The 13978-nt window shown below is 36.4% G+C and overlaps 1 protein-coding gene across 1 annotated transcript in view; it reads left to right on the forward strand.

Annotated features, from left to right (window-relative positions):
- The first annotated feature begins 9808 nt into the window (after positions 1–9808).
- Positions 9809–13978, forward strand: part of LOC139726858 (guanine nucleotide exchange factor DBS-like) — a 198950-nt gene continuing 194780 nt past the window's right edge. Inside the window, exon 1 of the mRNA XM_071637853.1 lies at positions 9809–9951. The gene's annotated coding sequence lies outside the window, so the exon portion shown is untranslated. The remainder of the gene's footprint in view (positions 9952–13978) is intronic.

Here is a 13978-nt window from a genome sequence, read left to right on the forward strand (position 1 = left end):
GGTCATGAATGGAATTTTGCCGTATGTATAACCTATGAAAGATTACAAACACAGAAATTGGTCATAGCAGATTCCAAGAAGCTGAAGTTATTTTTATTTTGTTTGTTTGTTTGTTGTTCGTTCGTTCATTCGTTTAAATATTGCTTAGCTCTTTAAAGTACATATTCTCATAACTGTCTCCAGGTATTTGAAAATGAATGTTAAGGAGAATGGAAGTCTACAGGATATATTTTTAGCATGAAGGTAGTGATGCTACTACATTGACAATTCCTGCAGATCTGAACAGAATGAGGCAGAATGAACAAAAATCTTACTCTTTGAATCATGACATTGTTACATATCACTGATCCATTCTAAATAGTCATCTGTATGGAGCAGCTAGATGGAAATCCCTTTATAACAAGGTTTGCCAGGACTGCCGATTTTACCTCTTTATACCAGGTACTTGTGAACATGCGAAGAAAGAGCAGCTCATTACAGTTATGGAAAAGTGAGACTGTTGAATTCACCTTGTCAGAAGCGGTATCTTGTTGTAAGCAAGCCCATTATAACGATGTTTCCCCATACTTAAACTCTTAGATAGCACTCGTATGACTCACACAAAATATCACAAAAGTTTGGTATTGTTGCTGAAAGTCCTCAGGACTGGCAGTTTTCATTGTCATATTGAAATTTTTATTCAACTAAAAGGAATTTCCGCGCCATAGATGCTAGTGATGATGATATGTGACCTGAAGTTTTACTGCATTGTAACAAAATTTTGTTATACTGTAAAGCACGAAATTTTTATAGCATGAAATTTTCACAAATTGCCACTGGCATGCAGTGAATATAGTGTAGACAAGAACTGTCGCGTGGATTTCTTTTCGCGAATCTTGGCTCTTGCGAAATTCGCAAAATTAAAATGCCTGTGAAAATTTCTGGTTTTACAGTAAACTGTGTTCAGTGCAATGGGAGTGCCCTGTAGTATTCTGAAGAGTACCATTTGTCATCAGGTTCACTAGTAGACAGACTTTCATATGGTTGCATGTAGCATTCTAAGTGCAGTCAGAGGAATGTATGTTTATCTTTGATTGCACTTAAAATTCTGTATATACCACATATTTAACAAGTCTAATTTTTTACAAATGGGACTGACCAATAATTTTGCAAGTGGTTGAATACGGAATTGTAGAGTACAGTAGCGTGATGGGATCAGAATTAATACTTTTGCATGTTTTAAAATTTGCAAAAAGCATGCGACTTGCGAAATTCACAAAAATAAAGACCTTGCGAAATATAGTGTTAGTCAGTCGGCGATGTCAACCAGGAACTGTCTGCTGCACTGTCACTGCTTTCATTCGAAATTTCTATTTATTGTGCAGTAAACAATCCTCTTATATGATGTGCATTGGAGCTATCTTAATACTGCTTAAGCCCTTCACTGATGAAAGTGTATGAATCTGGATATACAACTGTATTCTGATTTGAAGAATATGTTATGTACATCCATGGAAAGCATTCTATGCATTCCTTTCTTGTTTCTTTTGTATCTTTTGTATCTATGGAATTGTGCAGTAGAAGTAATGAGAGAAAATGTTTTGTATAAAATGACAACCTTGCATACATGTATTTTCACAACATTCATATCAATGGTGCAGGATACTGTAAGATATGCCTACATGGAAAAATGGTTGGGAATTAATGTCTGCAAATATGCTGGTACATGTATGAAAAGATACTAATAGCACCATGGCAACCATTCATGATAAAGATTTATGGTATTTCATGTTGCATCATATGTTAAATGTTATGCAGGTTTCAGACCTTCATCCAGCAATTTATCATCTGGTGTATGTTTCTGTTTTTGTTTTGTGTATTTATATAATAAAACTCACATGTTGACTCTAGTTTGCATCTTCTGTGTAAATTTCTTAGTGTCCACTAAAATGTTTAGTGTGAAGATTGCCATCTAGAGTATGCTTTCTGGGTTTCATTTCATTAAAGAAATTGATATGATAGCAACTTTTGCTGGAATGGCAATGGAATGGCAATTGTCGTGGTAACAACAAGAATCCAGCTTTCTGATTGGCTGTTGCCAAGGGAAGTTGCCATTCCAGCAAGAGTTGCTGTCCTGACATCTTTTATGAAATGGGTCTAGATCAGCAGGTTTCAAACCCATGGTAAGTGACCTTCCACTATCTTACAGTAATAAAGTCATGGACACTAAAGTAAAACAATCTGAAAAAAAAAGGTGAATTGGAATATGATAAGAAGTTTGGTATACCATATATGTTCAAGTAAAAAGTAATGCATGTATGTTAATCAACCCCTGTCTGAGTTCAAAGTCTATGGATACTTTCAAGTTCAAAATTGTTTACATTTGTGAAAGCATTTCGCCATGGTTATTTGAATTTACATTATTAAAGGCATTATTTGCCATTTGCAGATGAAACATAAATCCAGCTTTAGTGCTATAGTTCTATATCCACTGTACATAGTGTAGTTCTAAATTGTGAGTTAGGGATAGACACAGCCAATGTAAGATGTTAATCAGTATATTCAATGTGAAGTACATGTACAATGTACTGTTAAATATTCAAAATATGAACAATACAGCTGTAGTTATAATGAAAAATTTTCTGTAATGAACCATGTACAGTTAAGGTTTTTAAAGAAAAATATTGATATTTCCTCATATTGTAGGCTTTATTGCAAGATCTCAATATGGTAGGATGTTTTGTGATACGATTGACCTGCGCATATGCATCAAATGTGAAGATTCGAACATAATTTAATTCATGGCTCCCAATGGTAAACAATACCTTTAATACCCATCTCCCATGCTTAACAGTCATAAAGTCAAATTTCAGTGATTTTCTCAGGTTCTCTTGGGGATAGGTCAAATGGTATTTGTGCAACTCCGACATGGATAGACAGGAGGGTGAAAATGATTTGGAAGTATTCTGGCGTGTCTTTTTTTTTCTTCTTCTTTTTTTCTTTGCATGTTATTAGAGATATCAACTCACCTTGTAATAGTCAAGCACACTCCCATGTGATAAGCTACCAGACCAACATCAGTGAGTTAAAGGGATGGTATTGTTGTCCCCGCCGAACGAGTTCGAGCAGGGGACTATGAAACGGGCTCCGTACGTGTGTGTGTCTGTGCGTCCGTGCGTCCGTGCGTCCGTCCGTGTGTGCGTCCGTGTGTGATCAAAATGTTCAATTTGCTACTTCTCTGTCATTTATGAGCCAATTTTGATTCTGTTTGCTTTATATGATAGCACTACATGGGAGCTTTAAAACTTCTACACAGAATTTCAGTTGTGACCTTTGACCTTGACCTTTGACCTATATTGTACATTTGCTACAAAATGCTACTCCTTCGCCATTTCTAACCCGATTTCGATTCCGTTTGCTTTAAGTGATGGCACTAGGTGAGGGCTTCAAAACTTCTACACAGAATTTTGACCTTTGACTTCTTTGACCTTTGACCTTGATTTTTGACCTATATTGTACATTTTGCTACAAAATGCTACTCCTTCGCCATTTCTAACCCGATTTCAATTCCGTTTGCTTTATATGATGGCACTAGTTAAGGGCTTCAAAACTTCTACACAGAATTTTGACCTTTGACTTCTTTGACCTTTGACCTTGATTTTTGACCTATATTCTGCATTTTGCTACAAAATGCTACTCCTTCGCCATTTCTAACCCGATTTCGATTCCGTTTGCTTTATGTGATAGCACTAGGTGAGGGCTTCAAAACTTCTACACAGAATTTTGACCTTTGTCTTCTTTAACCTTTGACCTTGATTTTTGACCTATATTGTACATTGGCTACAAAATGCTACTCCTTCGCCATTTCTAACCCAATTTCGATTCCATTTGCTTTATGTGATGGCACTAGGTGAGGGCTTCAAAACTTCTACACAGAATTTTGACCTTTGACTTCTTTGACCTTTGACCTTGATTTTTTACCTATATTGCACATTTTGTTACAAAATGCTACTTCCGGCGGGGACATATATTACGCACCGCGTAATTTCTACTTTTCCTTGTTTTGGTTGAGATGGGATTCAGGTTTTTAACGTTTCTCGATTTTTTGAGATAATAAGAAACCTAATACAAAAGAGGATACAATCAAAGTTTGATGAAAATCGGTTTTGATACGGCTGAAATATCCAAAAACAAACAAACAAACAAATAAAGGAAAACAAAGTGATCCTATCAAAAGGTGGGTCCCACCTTTTATTGTGACCTCTATGTTTCTTTCATTATCTCAGCTATTTCAAAACCGATTGTCATCGAATAAACTTTTGATTTCTCTTGAAATTGTTTGCGCTTTTATATTCCATATACTAAGTAGGTAGTTTCTCATAATCTGGCAAAAAGTCAAAACATAAAGCACTATTTCAGCCAAAACTATACCATCCCTTTAAGTGTGATTTAAAGTGCAATTTCACATCACTTTGAAATTCACTTTAATGAAGAGAGCAAAATCACTATACACAACATAACCTCTCAGTCCAGTAGAAAATTTTCAGACCTGGAAAAGTTGTTAAGTACGAGATTTTTCTTGTTGTTATTCTTGTTGTTGTTGTTGTTGTTGTTGTTGTTGTTGTTGTTGTTGTTGTTGTTGTTGATCCGTGTTCTCGAAAGGTATTGAAGTAAATTTAGCTTGGTTGCCACCTTGGCAAGCTTGGGCAACGTTTTTTTTTTTATTAGCCTAATTGGCATAATCACGTAATAAGCCAGTTCACAGTTAGCACTAGTCTGCAATGACCTCTCCAACCACAGACTTTGCAAAACATGGAATAGTCTCCAAGAAGAGCAGTTGAAAACAGCCATGCAGGAAGTGGTAATTTGCATGCCAATGCTCCATAAATGGCTTTCGTTAATGCTGCTGAAAAGAAAGCACATTCACATGTAAATTTTTGAATACCTCAGTAGCAAATCCATTTCAAGAGAAGGTCTGCAATGACCTTTAACTGCACATGCTCAGACTGGAACTGTGAACTGGCTTATTGGCACATGTACGATATGTTTATTACAGATTTTAATACAAGAAGCTTGACACATGGGAAATACAACTTTTTAAAGAGGTTTCTATGACAAGGAATCCATTCATAACATGAGTTTGATTGATTGATTGATTTTGTTTCCGCAAAATAAAATATGTACATCACTTCTCATTGAAAAATGCAAAGAAATTATTACAAAAGTACATGAAATTGCGGCTGGATGGCCCTACTCAGCTCCGCCCTCATGATGGAGCTGTTCTACCGAGGGGTCCAAAAGAAAACACACTCTGTATATTTGAAATTAACATACAAACTTGTATCAACAAAAACTACACTACATAAACTTCAAATAACATCCACTACTACATTTCAGTTATACAAACACTATTACCATGATGGCAATAAGCCAGATCAATGAAGTTAACAAATATATACATCTATGCTTCCAAAAAAAAAGAAGAAGAACAAGAAAAAAAGGACATATATAAATACACTTAAGTTGAAAATTTGATACTATTATATAAACACGATCCTCTATAACTAAAAGATTTGCGGCAGTATTGAGTTTTGGGTTTGGGGAAAACAAGAGTACCAACAGAACGAAGATTATATGGTGTATCGGAAAATCTAAACATCTCTTTTAAATACGGTGGAGAAAAGTTATTTATGGCCTTAACTGTCATGGAGCACAAATGATCTTTGCGCCGGGATTCTAATGTTTGAAGGTTCATCAAAGTATGGATTTCTTGATTTGAAACATTATTTATAAGGGTTTCAACTTTTCAAATTATGTGTCTTGAATATCGTACTTAGCGTAATGAGTTCATTTGCACATGTACAATAGTGAAGCAAATGGTAATATATACCATGTATATGACCTGACAATGTTGTTAGTACAAGTTATATTTTTTGTTGTTGTTGTTGTTGTCTCATATTTAAGATAGTTATTGAAGTAAACTAAGCTTGGTTGTCACCTTGGCAACTTTAATGATTCATTTTTATTAATCTCATATTCAGCTAATTAGCACAATATGTAATATGTTGTTAATTTCTCTGTAGAAAGCCCCAAAACACAGGTTCACTGTTGTATACGTTTTATGCAAATTAGCTCATTATGCTTATGATATTCAAGACACTTGCATCAACTGAAATTGCAAACTGGTGTTATGAATGGATTCCTCGTCATAAAGTGTGAGATAGGGATAGAAACAACCAATGTAAAAATGTTGATCAGTATAATCTATGTTAAGTATTGTTAGATATACAAAATGTGAACAATAGCTATAATAAAAGTTGTTTATGTAATAAACTGTCTACAGTTATGGTTTATTGAGAAAAATAGTGATATATCCTATTTTAGGCTTTATTGCAAATTGTTTATATGGTAGGATGTTTTGTGATACAACTGACCTACAAGTATACATCAAAATAAATGTCATAACTCGAATATTTATTAAATCACTGCTCCCAATTGTAAACCAAACCTTTGATGATGTTGCAGAGCGGAGCGATATGAAGAAAGTAAAAGGAGAATTCCAAAAAGGTTCATGTTTATAAAATGTAAGCATTTTCTTAACATGTTACTGACATAGATTATAAAGGTAATATTAATCCCCGGCCTTCTGAGGGAAGTTAGTCGAGTGCTCTTTTATCATACTATAAAGATTTAAAAAAATATGAAATTATACTCTCGTGGTAGGGCTAAGAATTAAAATCCCGGGCCCTCTCGTTAAATCTTCATTTCGATTGCAAATTTACTTAACCGTAATTCTCGATCTATTAGACCTTGTGTGGAGAGAGAAATCCCGGGTAAAGCATAGTGAACGCACGCAGACGGTAAGATTCGAATCCAATCACATGGATCTCGTGGTAGATCAGAATCTTATAACAATATCCACTACACCACAAGCTCTTATCAAAGAGCAGACGGCACATAGATGGACAAGTAGTATTTTATTTCAATATGTTTACTTGCTGAGTGCAAAGTGTGACTCATAGAATTTCCTTCCGGTTGGAAGTCATGGCCTTGAAAATGAAACAACCGTGAACAGTTGTGCGGTTTTATAATATTGTGTCTGTTACTATGCATTTCCCAAAGGCTGTCCCAGCTTCGTTGATTTTATGATATGTATGTATGTATGTTTAAATAAGTGTCCACTCAACATGGGCGGATCCAGGAATTCCGTAAACCGGGGGGGGGGGGGGGGGGCTTTACAAAATTATAAAGGGGGCGCACGCTCCCTCTCCATTTTTATTTCTTTTTATTTTAATTAACCCGTTGAGGACGAGTCCCGAGTATACTCGGGCAGATGTCTATGAGATATGCGTGTTGTAGCAAAATCAAACCGTCCTTTAACAACGATAAAGGGGGGGGGGCGCCTGGTGCGCTCCCCCTGGATCCGCCACTTCTCAAACGTTTATTCATGTATCTTCTGAGTTTACTCTTAAAGTTCTTTCCCCTCCCTCAACTGATCAACTCCATCTCCTTGACTTTCTCCGTGATATACCTTTTATCCTCGTCATCTCCGTTTCATCTCCTCAACGCTCTCTAAAGTCTTACGTAGACCACCTCGTCAAATTCGATTTGTTGCGCCTCCTTCTATAGTATATCTTTATGAGAAGTTATGCTCGCTCGCATTTTGTTTTGGTTAAATGTGTTTGTTTGATTGATTCTATTTCATCACGGATAAAAAGCTTACTTTCATATTAGCTATTTTTCAGCAAGACCGTGAACATTTAAACAAAGCGTGTGTTTACAAACAAAATAATAATGAATCAAATGTAATCAGAACGTGTACAAATCAAAAGTAACAAAGTGTTAGATTATGTGGATTTCTATTTCTCCCTTCTTCTTTTCACTTTATTGTGCAAAACTGCGTGTAATTCGCTATTATGTACCTCTGAGTCTAAGAATAAGTCACTAAATCGATGGTGCATTACGACAATTTGTTATTATGTTACATAAATGCTTTAAGCTATTTGTGGTTGCGCTGTGACATATTGGATACGACTCCCGACTTCCAGTCGGAGGACCGGAGTTCGAATCCCGTCCAGTGCTTACGTCTTTGGACAAGATTTTTTACCCACCATGTCCCTCTCGACCCAGGTGTATAAATGGGTACCTGGCAATGCTAGGGTAAAAATAATAATAGCAGGGCCCTCTGACAGAGGAGTGGATACACTGAAGAGGCTACCCTTGGTAAATAACTGCTTTTATGTTGTGTTTGTCTGTTGTGAAATTGTTATAAGTTGAACATTTTTCCTGTATTGTTCCAATGTTCTACTGTGTATATATCGTTAATTCCCATATTCTTTGTAAATGTTTTTTTTTTATCAGGATGTGGAAATAAATGAAATGAAATGAAATGAAATAAGACCTTATTATTATTATTATTATCTATCATAATGATTTTCTTCTCATATGTTATGATAGTTATCTAATCTCTATGTCTGCATGTTTTTAAGTAAAATATAGAACTGAATAAATGATTATGTAGGCCTAGTTGCACAACCGTCTGACTAGACCACGTAATGAATACAGGTGCATCGCTTTGATGAGTAGAACATGTAGAATCTAGAAATGAAGACAAGTTTATTAAGTTCTTACATGAGTCTACGACCTACGGGCATTCTGAATTCTTACAAAGCTTCCGTGGCTTTATCTATGTAAATTCTATTGCTTTTATCAATGTAAGTCTACTTTTGATTACTGTTTTTGGAGACAGTCAATTGCCGTTATCTTTGTTATTGATATTTATTGAATGCATAATACCATCTTTATGAATTTATTATCATTATTACTTTCATTACAATGATACTAGATTCGCTGCCTATTATCGACTGCTATCCACGGACGCAAGAGTTTGTGCTTGGTATACGTATGGAGTTATAAGAGAAAATCGGTGCAAACTGCAATGCGAATAGCGTATTCCAAAATATCCTTTTATCGATTTAATTCAGTTATTACAATATTCAAATCAAAGAAAACAAAAATTCACTCAACTATTAAAAAAAATGCACAGTACAAGAGTGCCTTGCATATCATTAAAAAACATGAGTGTTTGTGTAGTTTGCTTTGATACAGTGCATGATTGTGTGCGTTTGTGTGTGTATGTGCGTTTATTCGATGTTTCTTGAGAGATGATCATTGTGAGGGGAGGAGAAATTGGAGCGAACAGGTGCTGTACCCTACCTAATGAACCCATTTGTCTCTACGCCTAAACTGAGTATTGAAGCAGACTCCGACAAGAAGAGCGACAGTTTTCCTTCGACAGGTGACGCCTGGACTGGCCCTGATTTTCGATTAAACTGACGACTTGGATTATGATCTAGTCGCTCTCTGTGAATGGTTTAAAGTTTCCCAACACCTGGACTACACGAACAAGAAATCTCCAAACTCACGCTGAAGAGAAATCATACACTGTACTAGTATTTGCTTTCATAGCCTCACCTACCAGCGACCAGACACTCTTCATTAAACGAGAATCATTTCAAAATGCGTGACTGCTGCACCTTCGCTATGACTGTTAAATTGTGAACGACCTGCTGGTTCCCGAGACTACAGAACTTTCTGCTGTCACTTCGCCGTGACTGACCGCTTTTGGTTTGTACGCGTATTCACAAAGTTTTTCTTGTTTCCTTGCAGTGCGTGCACAATAGATAGGTGCGTTTCAAAGGCTGAAATTGATATAGTGGAACAAGGCACAAAGTGCAGGGGCGATTGTCCGCAACTAATCTTAATGTGACACGATTAAAATCGCCTTAAGGATAATAGGTAGGATTGGAAGTATTTTCCACTTTCATTCTGAGAGCTGAATGCATGGATACACCGCTGGCAGGAAGCGATGCCTTTTGAGAATTGTCGATAGCTCTTTGGGAAATAACTTGGTACTAACTTTGGAACGTTATTTGACCATCTTGCGATTTGACCGACTCTTCAAAATTCCGGGTAAGCTTTGCTAAAATCATATTTTCCATAATTGTTTAGATACTAGTAAATTGTATGTTACACTGATGCAATTTTAATGAGATGTGGAACCTGTATATGATTATAACACACGTACCAGCATGTTTTGACTTTCGCTGTTCTATAAATATATACATAGGTTCTCAATATATTTTTCCTTTTGAAAAACGCCATTGGGCTGATGAATACAACATTGATAAAGAGAGTGACTATACGTATTATAATGGATGCGACGGTCAAAAGTATATGGGCCCATATTTAGGCCTTTGATAAGACAGTCAATGCTCATGTCATTTATATCAACTGCCAATGTTAATATTCTATTTCTTGGCAACTATCCGTTCTTCTGTAAATACACCTGACAAAGATTTGCTCTATATACATTGCATATCAATGATTAGAGGAGGGTTTTCATGAAGTCCCCATCACAAAACATCGCTGGTTACCTTATTCTACTTTTCACAAAGTATAAAACAGCTCTCGTAAATCATACGAACAGAAATTGATGAGGTATGAATTTCAAGAGTCAGTCTTTTCGTGATTTAGAGACAACGTTGGAGATGAAATTAATATATTGTGCTTCGAAAAAAGGGGGTGGGGAGCGTAAAATGTATTGGCGCACCTGCAAAACAGTGGATGTAAAGGAGCGTGTTTGCGCGCGGTCACGGGTCGTACTCTCCCCCTTTTGATGACGGGAGGGTCATGTTTTTACACCTAACATGATGGAAACCCCCATCGCAGGAACCTAACGAACAAAGGGTGAGGTATCCCGCCATTGGTAGACACAGGGATAGGTACAAATTGTTGTGCCCATGCATCACCCTATAATTAAGCCCCGTGAATCTATTTTGTTCGAGATGGCCCTGACCATGATGTGTTAAAGAGCATAATTTTCACGGTCACCGGAAGGAGGTCTGCATGGTCACACTTCCCACAAGGGATTTCAAAACGAAAATAATTATAGTCTGATTGTTAAAAGCTACTTCATGTGGGGGTTCTCCCATTTCCTTTCACTTCAGCGTGTGCATGAGTTAACCATGGTCATTCGCAAAAAAAAAAAATCAAAACGCGATTGAAAATACAAAAATAGGTGGAAATAACGGAAATATCGTATTAAAGGTAACTTTGCAGAGGCAGTGTGATATGCTGTCTTCACCATTTCCAAATTTCGAACGTATACAGGCACAAGAGTGACGCAAAGTATATTTGTAATCTGAGGGAAATTATAGGCCTATACATATAGCTTAACTTCACAAAACAACTGCTTTCTTCTGGTTTGATTTGGTTTTATTTTTGTATTCTAATATCCAAGCACAATGAGAAATCAAAGCAAATTGATATATATTATGCTAAAAAGTACAACATACAAAGCAATGCAGGAATTATCAATTTCGTAACAACACTATCCCTGATTATGAACAAGGGAGCTGATATAGCGTGAACGAGGAAAAAGTCAATACAGGGGACCGTCATCATTTATAAGCAGAGCTTGACGTGAATGAGGCGATATCATATCCATCTATATTACTTTACCATTACATATATATCAAGTGAAGTTTTACCATATTTATTATGTATTCCTTAAGATGGCTACACAAAGATGGGATGACACAATATCTTGCTTATGTGACTGTGTATTTGGGCTTTGTGCTTGAAAAAAAAACTACTGTATGATATGAAATATATCAACCATTACATATATATTATTATATCAAGTTATACAGATAAGTTTAACCGTATATTTGTTCCTCAAGAAAGGCGACACAATAGTGGGATGATGAATTTCTTGCTTACGTGAGTGTATAAAATGCAGACTGTGGAGTAAAAAAAATTCGCTGTATCATATCATTTATATGAGATATATGTCTCATACATAATAGAATTTAGGATCCTTTTACCAAGAAGTTTATGGCCATATATAAGTTGTGCAAAGTAACTTCAAAATGTATATATCATTATTAATGATCCATATAAAGTAATCATACGATTTGAAATGTCAACAGTAAGTATTAGCTTTTACAGTCCAACACAACCATCAAGCAAACCCCCAGAGACCGTCTATATTCCACAATATAGGTTGAACCAGATCGAAGCTGTATAACACCTTTCGTACGGGTCTTCAATTTCTAGTGGTTTCCTGGCTGCAGACAATTGACAAGAGACACCCGGTCATAGCATAACATATAAGCACGAGAATCTATGTCATAGATTCACCAAGGCGTGACAAGAAGCCGAGTGGTTATCCGCGGCATATTCTTATGGTCGCAAACCGCAAATTAGATCTCGCTTCTTCTAGTTTTACCCATGTACACTGATTATGTGTGAAAGAGAAGTATCGAACAACACTTCAAGCCACTTATACTTGGAGTATAGGCAACCTGTGATGAATTTTATTATTGCGATATTGTATCCAACCGAATTAGACTACAGTGGACTCCCGTTACAACGAAATCCTCGGGACCGGCATTTTTTTTTTTCGTTATATCGATATTTCGTTATAACCGTGTTCGTTAAAACGGGAGTGCACTGCAGTGATACCAACATAAAAGGAGCTTTGAAGCTCCTTGGTGATTCCGATGGGATGAGATGACGTATATTATACACAGTCAATATAATCTATCATGGCAAATGGTGTAATCGTAACAAGATATGTGATTGGTGATTGGCACGTCATGGACTATATACATTATAATTATTGCACAGGGAATCTCGTGTGAACCTAGTAGTATGACATAAATAATTTTATGTCGATATAGGGCCTACTGTATTTACTATAATAAATGGTATACATACTCTATACCATGCTCTAGTCTAGCCAGTTTATACACTTTTAATGCATAATTGACCCTCATGCAATTCTATCTCACCAAAGCCCTCGGCACTGGTGAAATAAAACTGCACTTTGGCAATTATCCATAATTTGTCGTGCATCATGTATAGTACATTCAAGATCACGCAATATAATACGGTTACTACTTTAAAAGCGTGATCGAGGTATTGGGGAATTGATTATAGAGCGACTGACTAACGCTTTTCACGTTTTACTAAATTGGAAGGGAAGGTCATGGATGAAAATGAAGCTATATTCTTTGTCGTGGATAAAGAAAAGAAAAGAAAGCATGTCTAACGCAGATTTGGGCAATAGTTGTATTGTTGTAAATGAATTTCGAATTGAATTGCAGAAAACAGGATTCAACCGTTTCGCGCTATATCACAAGGCAGACAGATCTTTAAAAGAACAGCCTGTCAGTATACCCGCATAATATAACACCTGCCTTCAGAAATGAAATACCACCTCGGCTTTCTTTGTCAAGGTTTATGGAATTGCTTACCGGGTCCCATGATCATGACACAATGCGCCCGGTACATTGTGTACACGTGCAGAAGCAAATGTTTCAGCATTTCATGTGTCAAGTCATGCATACATACACGCGATGAAAATAAATGTGAGCTACAGTGGACTGAGTTTAGTTCAAGGACTGGCATGATGGTCCGTTGCATGTGTTATCTAATAATAGGAACAACCACCATCTTCACTTTATCACGAAAAGTTCTTTACATTGCCATTAGCACCCCGGCGTGATTTAAAGGGGAACGAAACCCAAATATGATAAGTGAAACACATCAGTGAAATTTGAGAAAAATCGGACAATCCGATCAAAAGTAATATTTTTTTGTCGATGCCGCCATCGCTGGATGAGAAGACTACAAAAGTTTGTGACACCACGCATGGACGAGGATAGAAAAAAGAAAGAAAAAGATAATCCCACATTTTTAAAGATGAAAAACACCCATCCCTTCTCTTGAGACTGACATAAAATGTTATGGTTGATGATAATTCCCCCTGATTTCTGAAAGAGGTAAAGTTAAGTACTTTTTTTCATTATGCCAGAAAAATTAGAATAATGTTGAATTTTCTTTATATTTTCTTTACATTGTTACCGATCGATAACGTTCATTGTTGCAGTCTCCTCATCCAGGGAGGGTGCCAACGTAACTTTAAAAACTC

This window comes from Diadema antillarum, unplaced genomic scaffold, assembly GCF_040938485.1.
Source record: "Diadema antillarum isolate AM-2024a unplaced genomic scaffold, OU_Dant_1.0 seq00000102_RagTag, whole genome shotgun sequence".
Lineage (NCBI taxonomy): Eukaryota > Metazoa > Echinodermata > Echinoidea > Diadematoida > Diadematidae > Diadema > Diadema antillarum.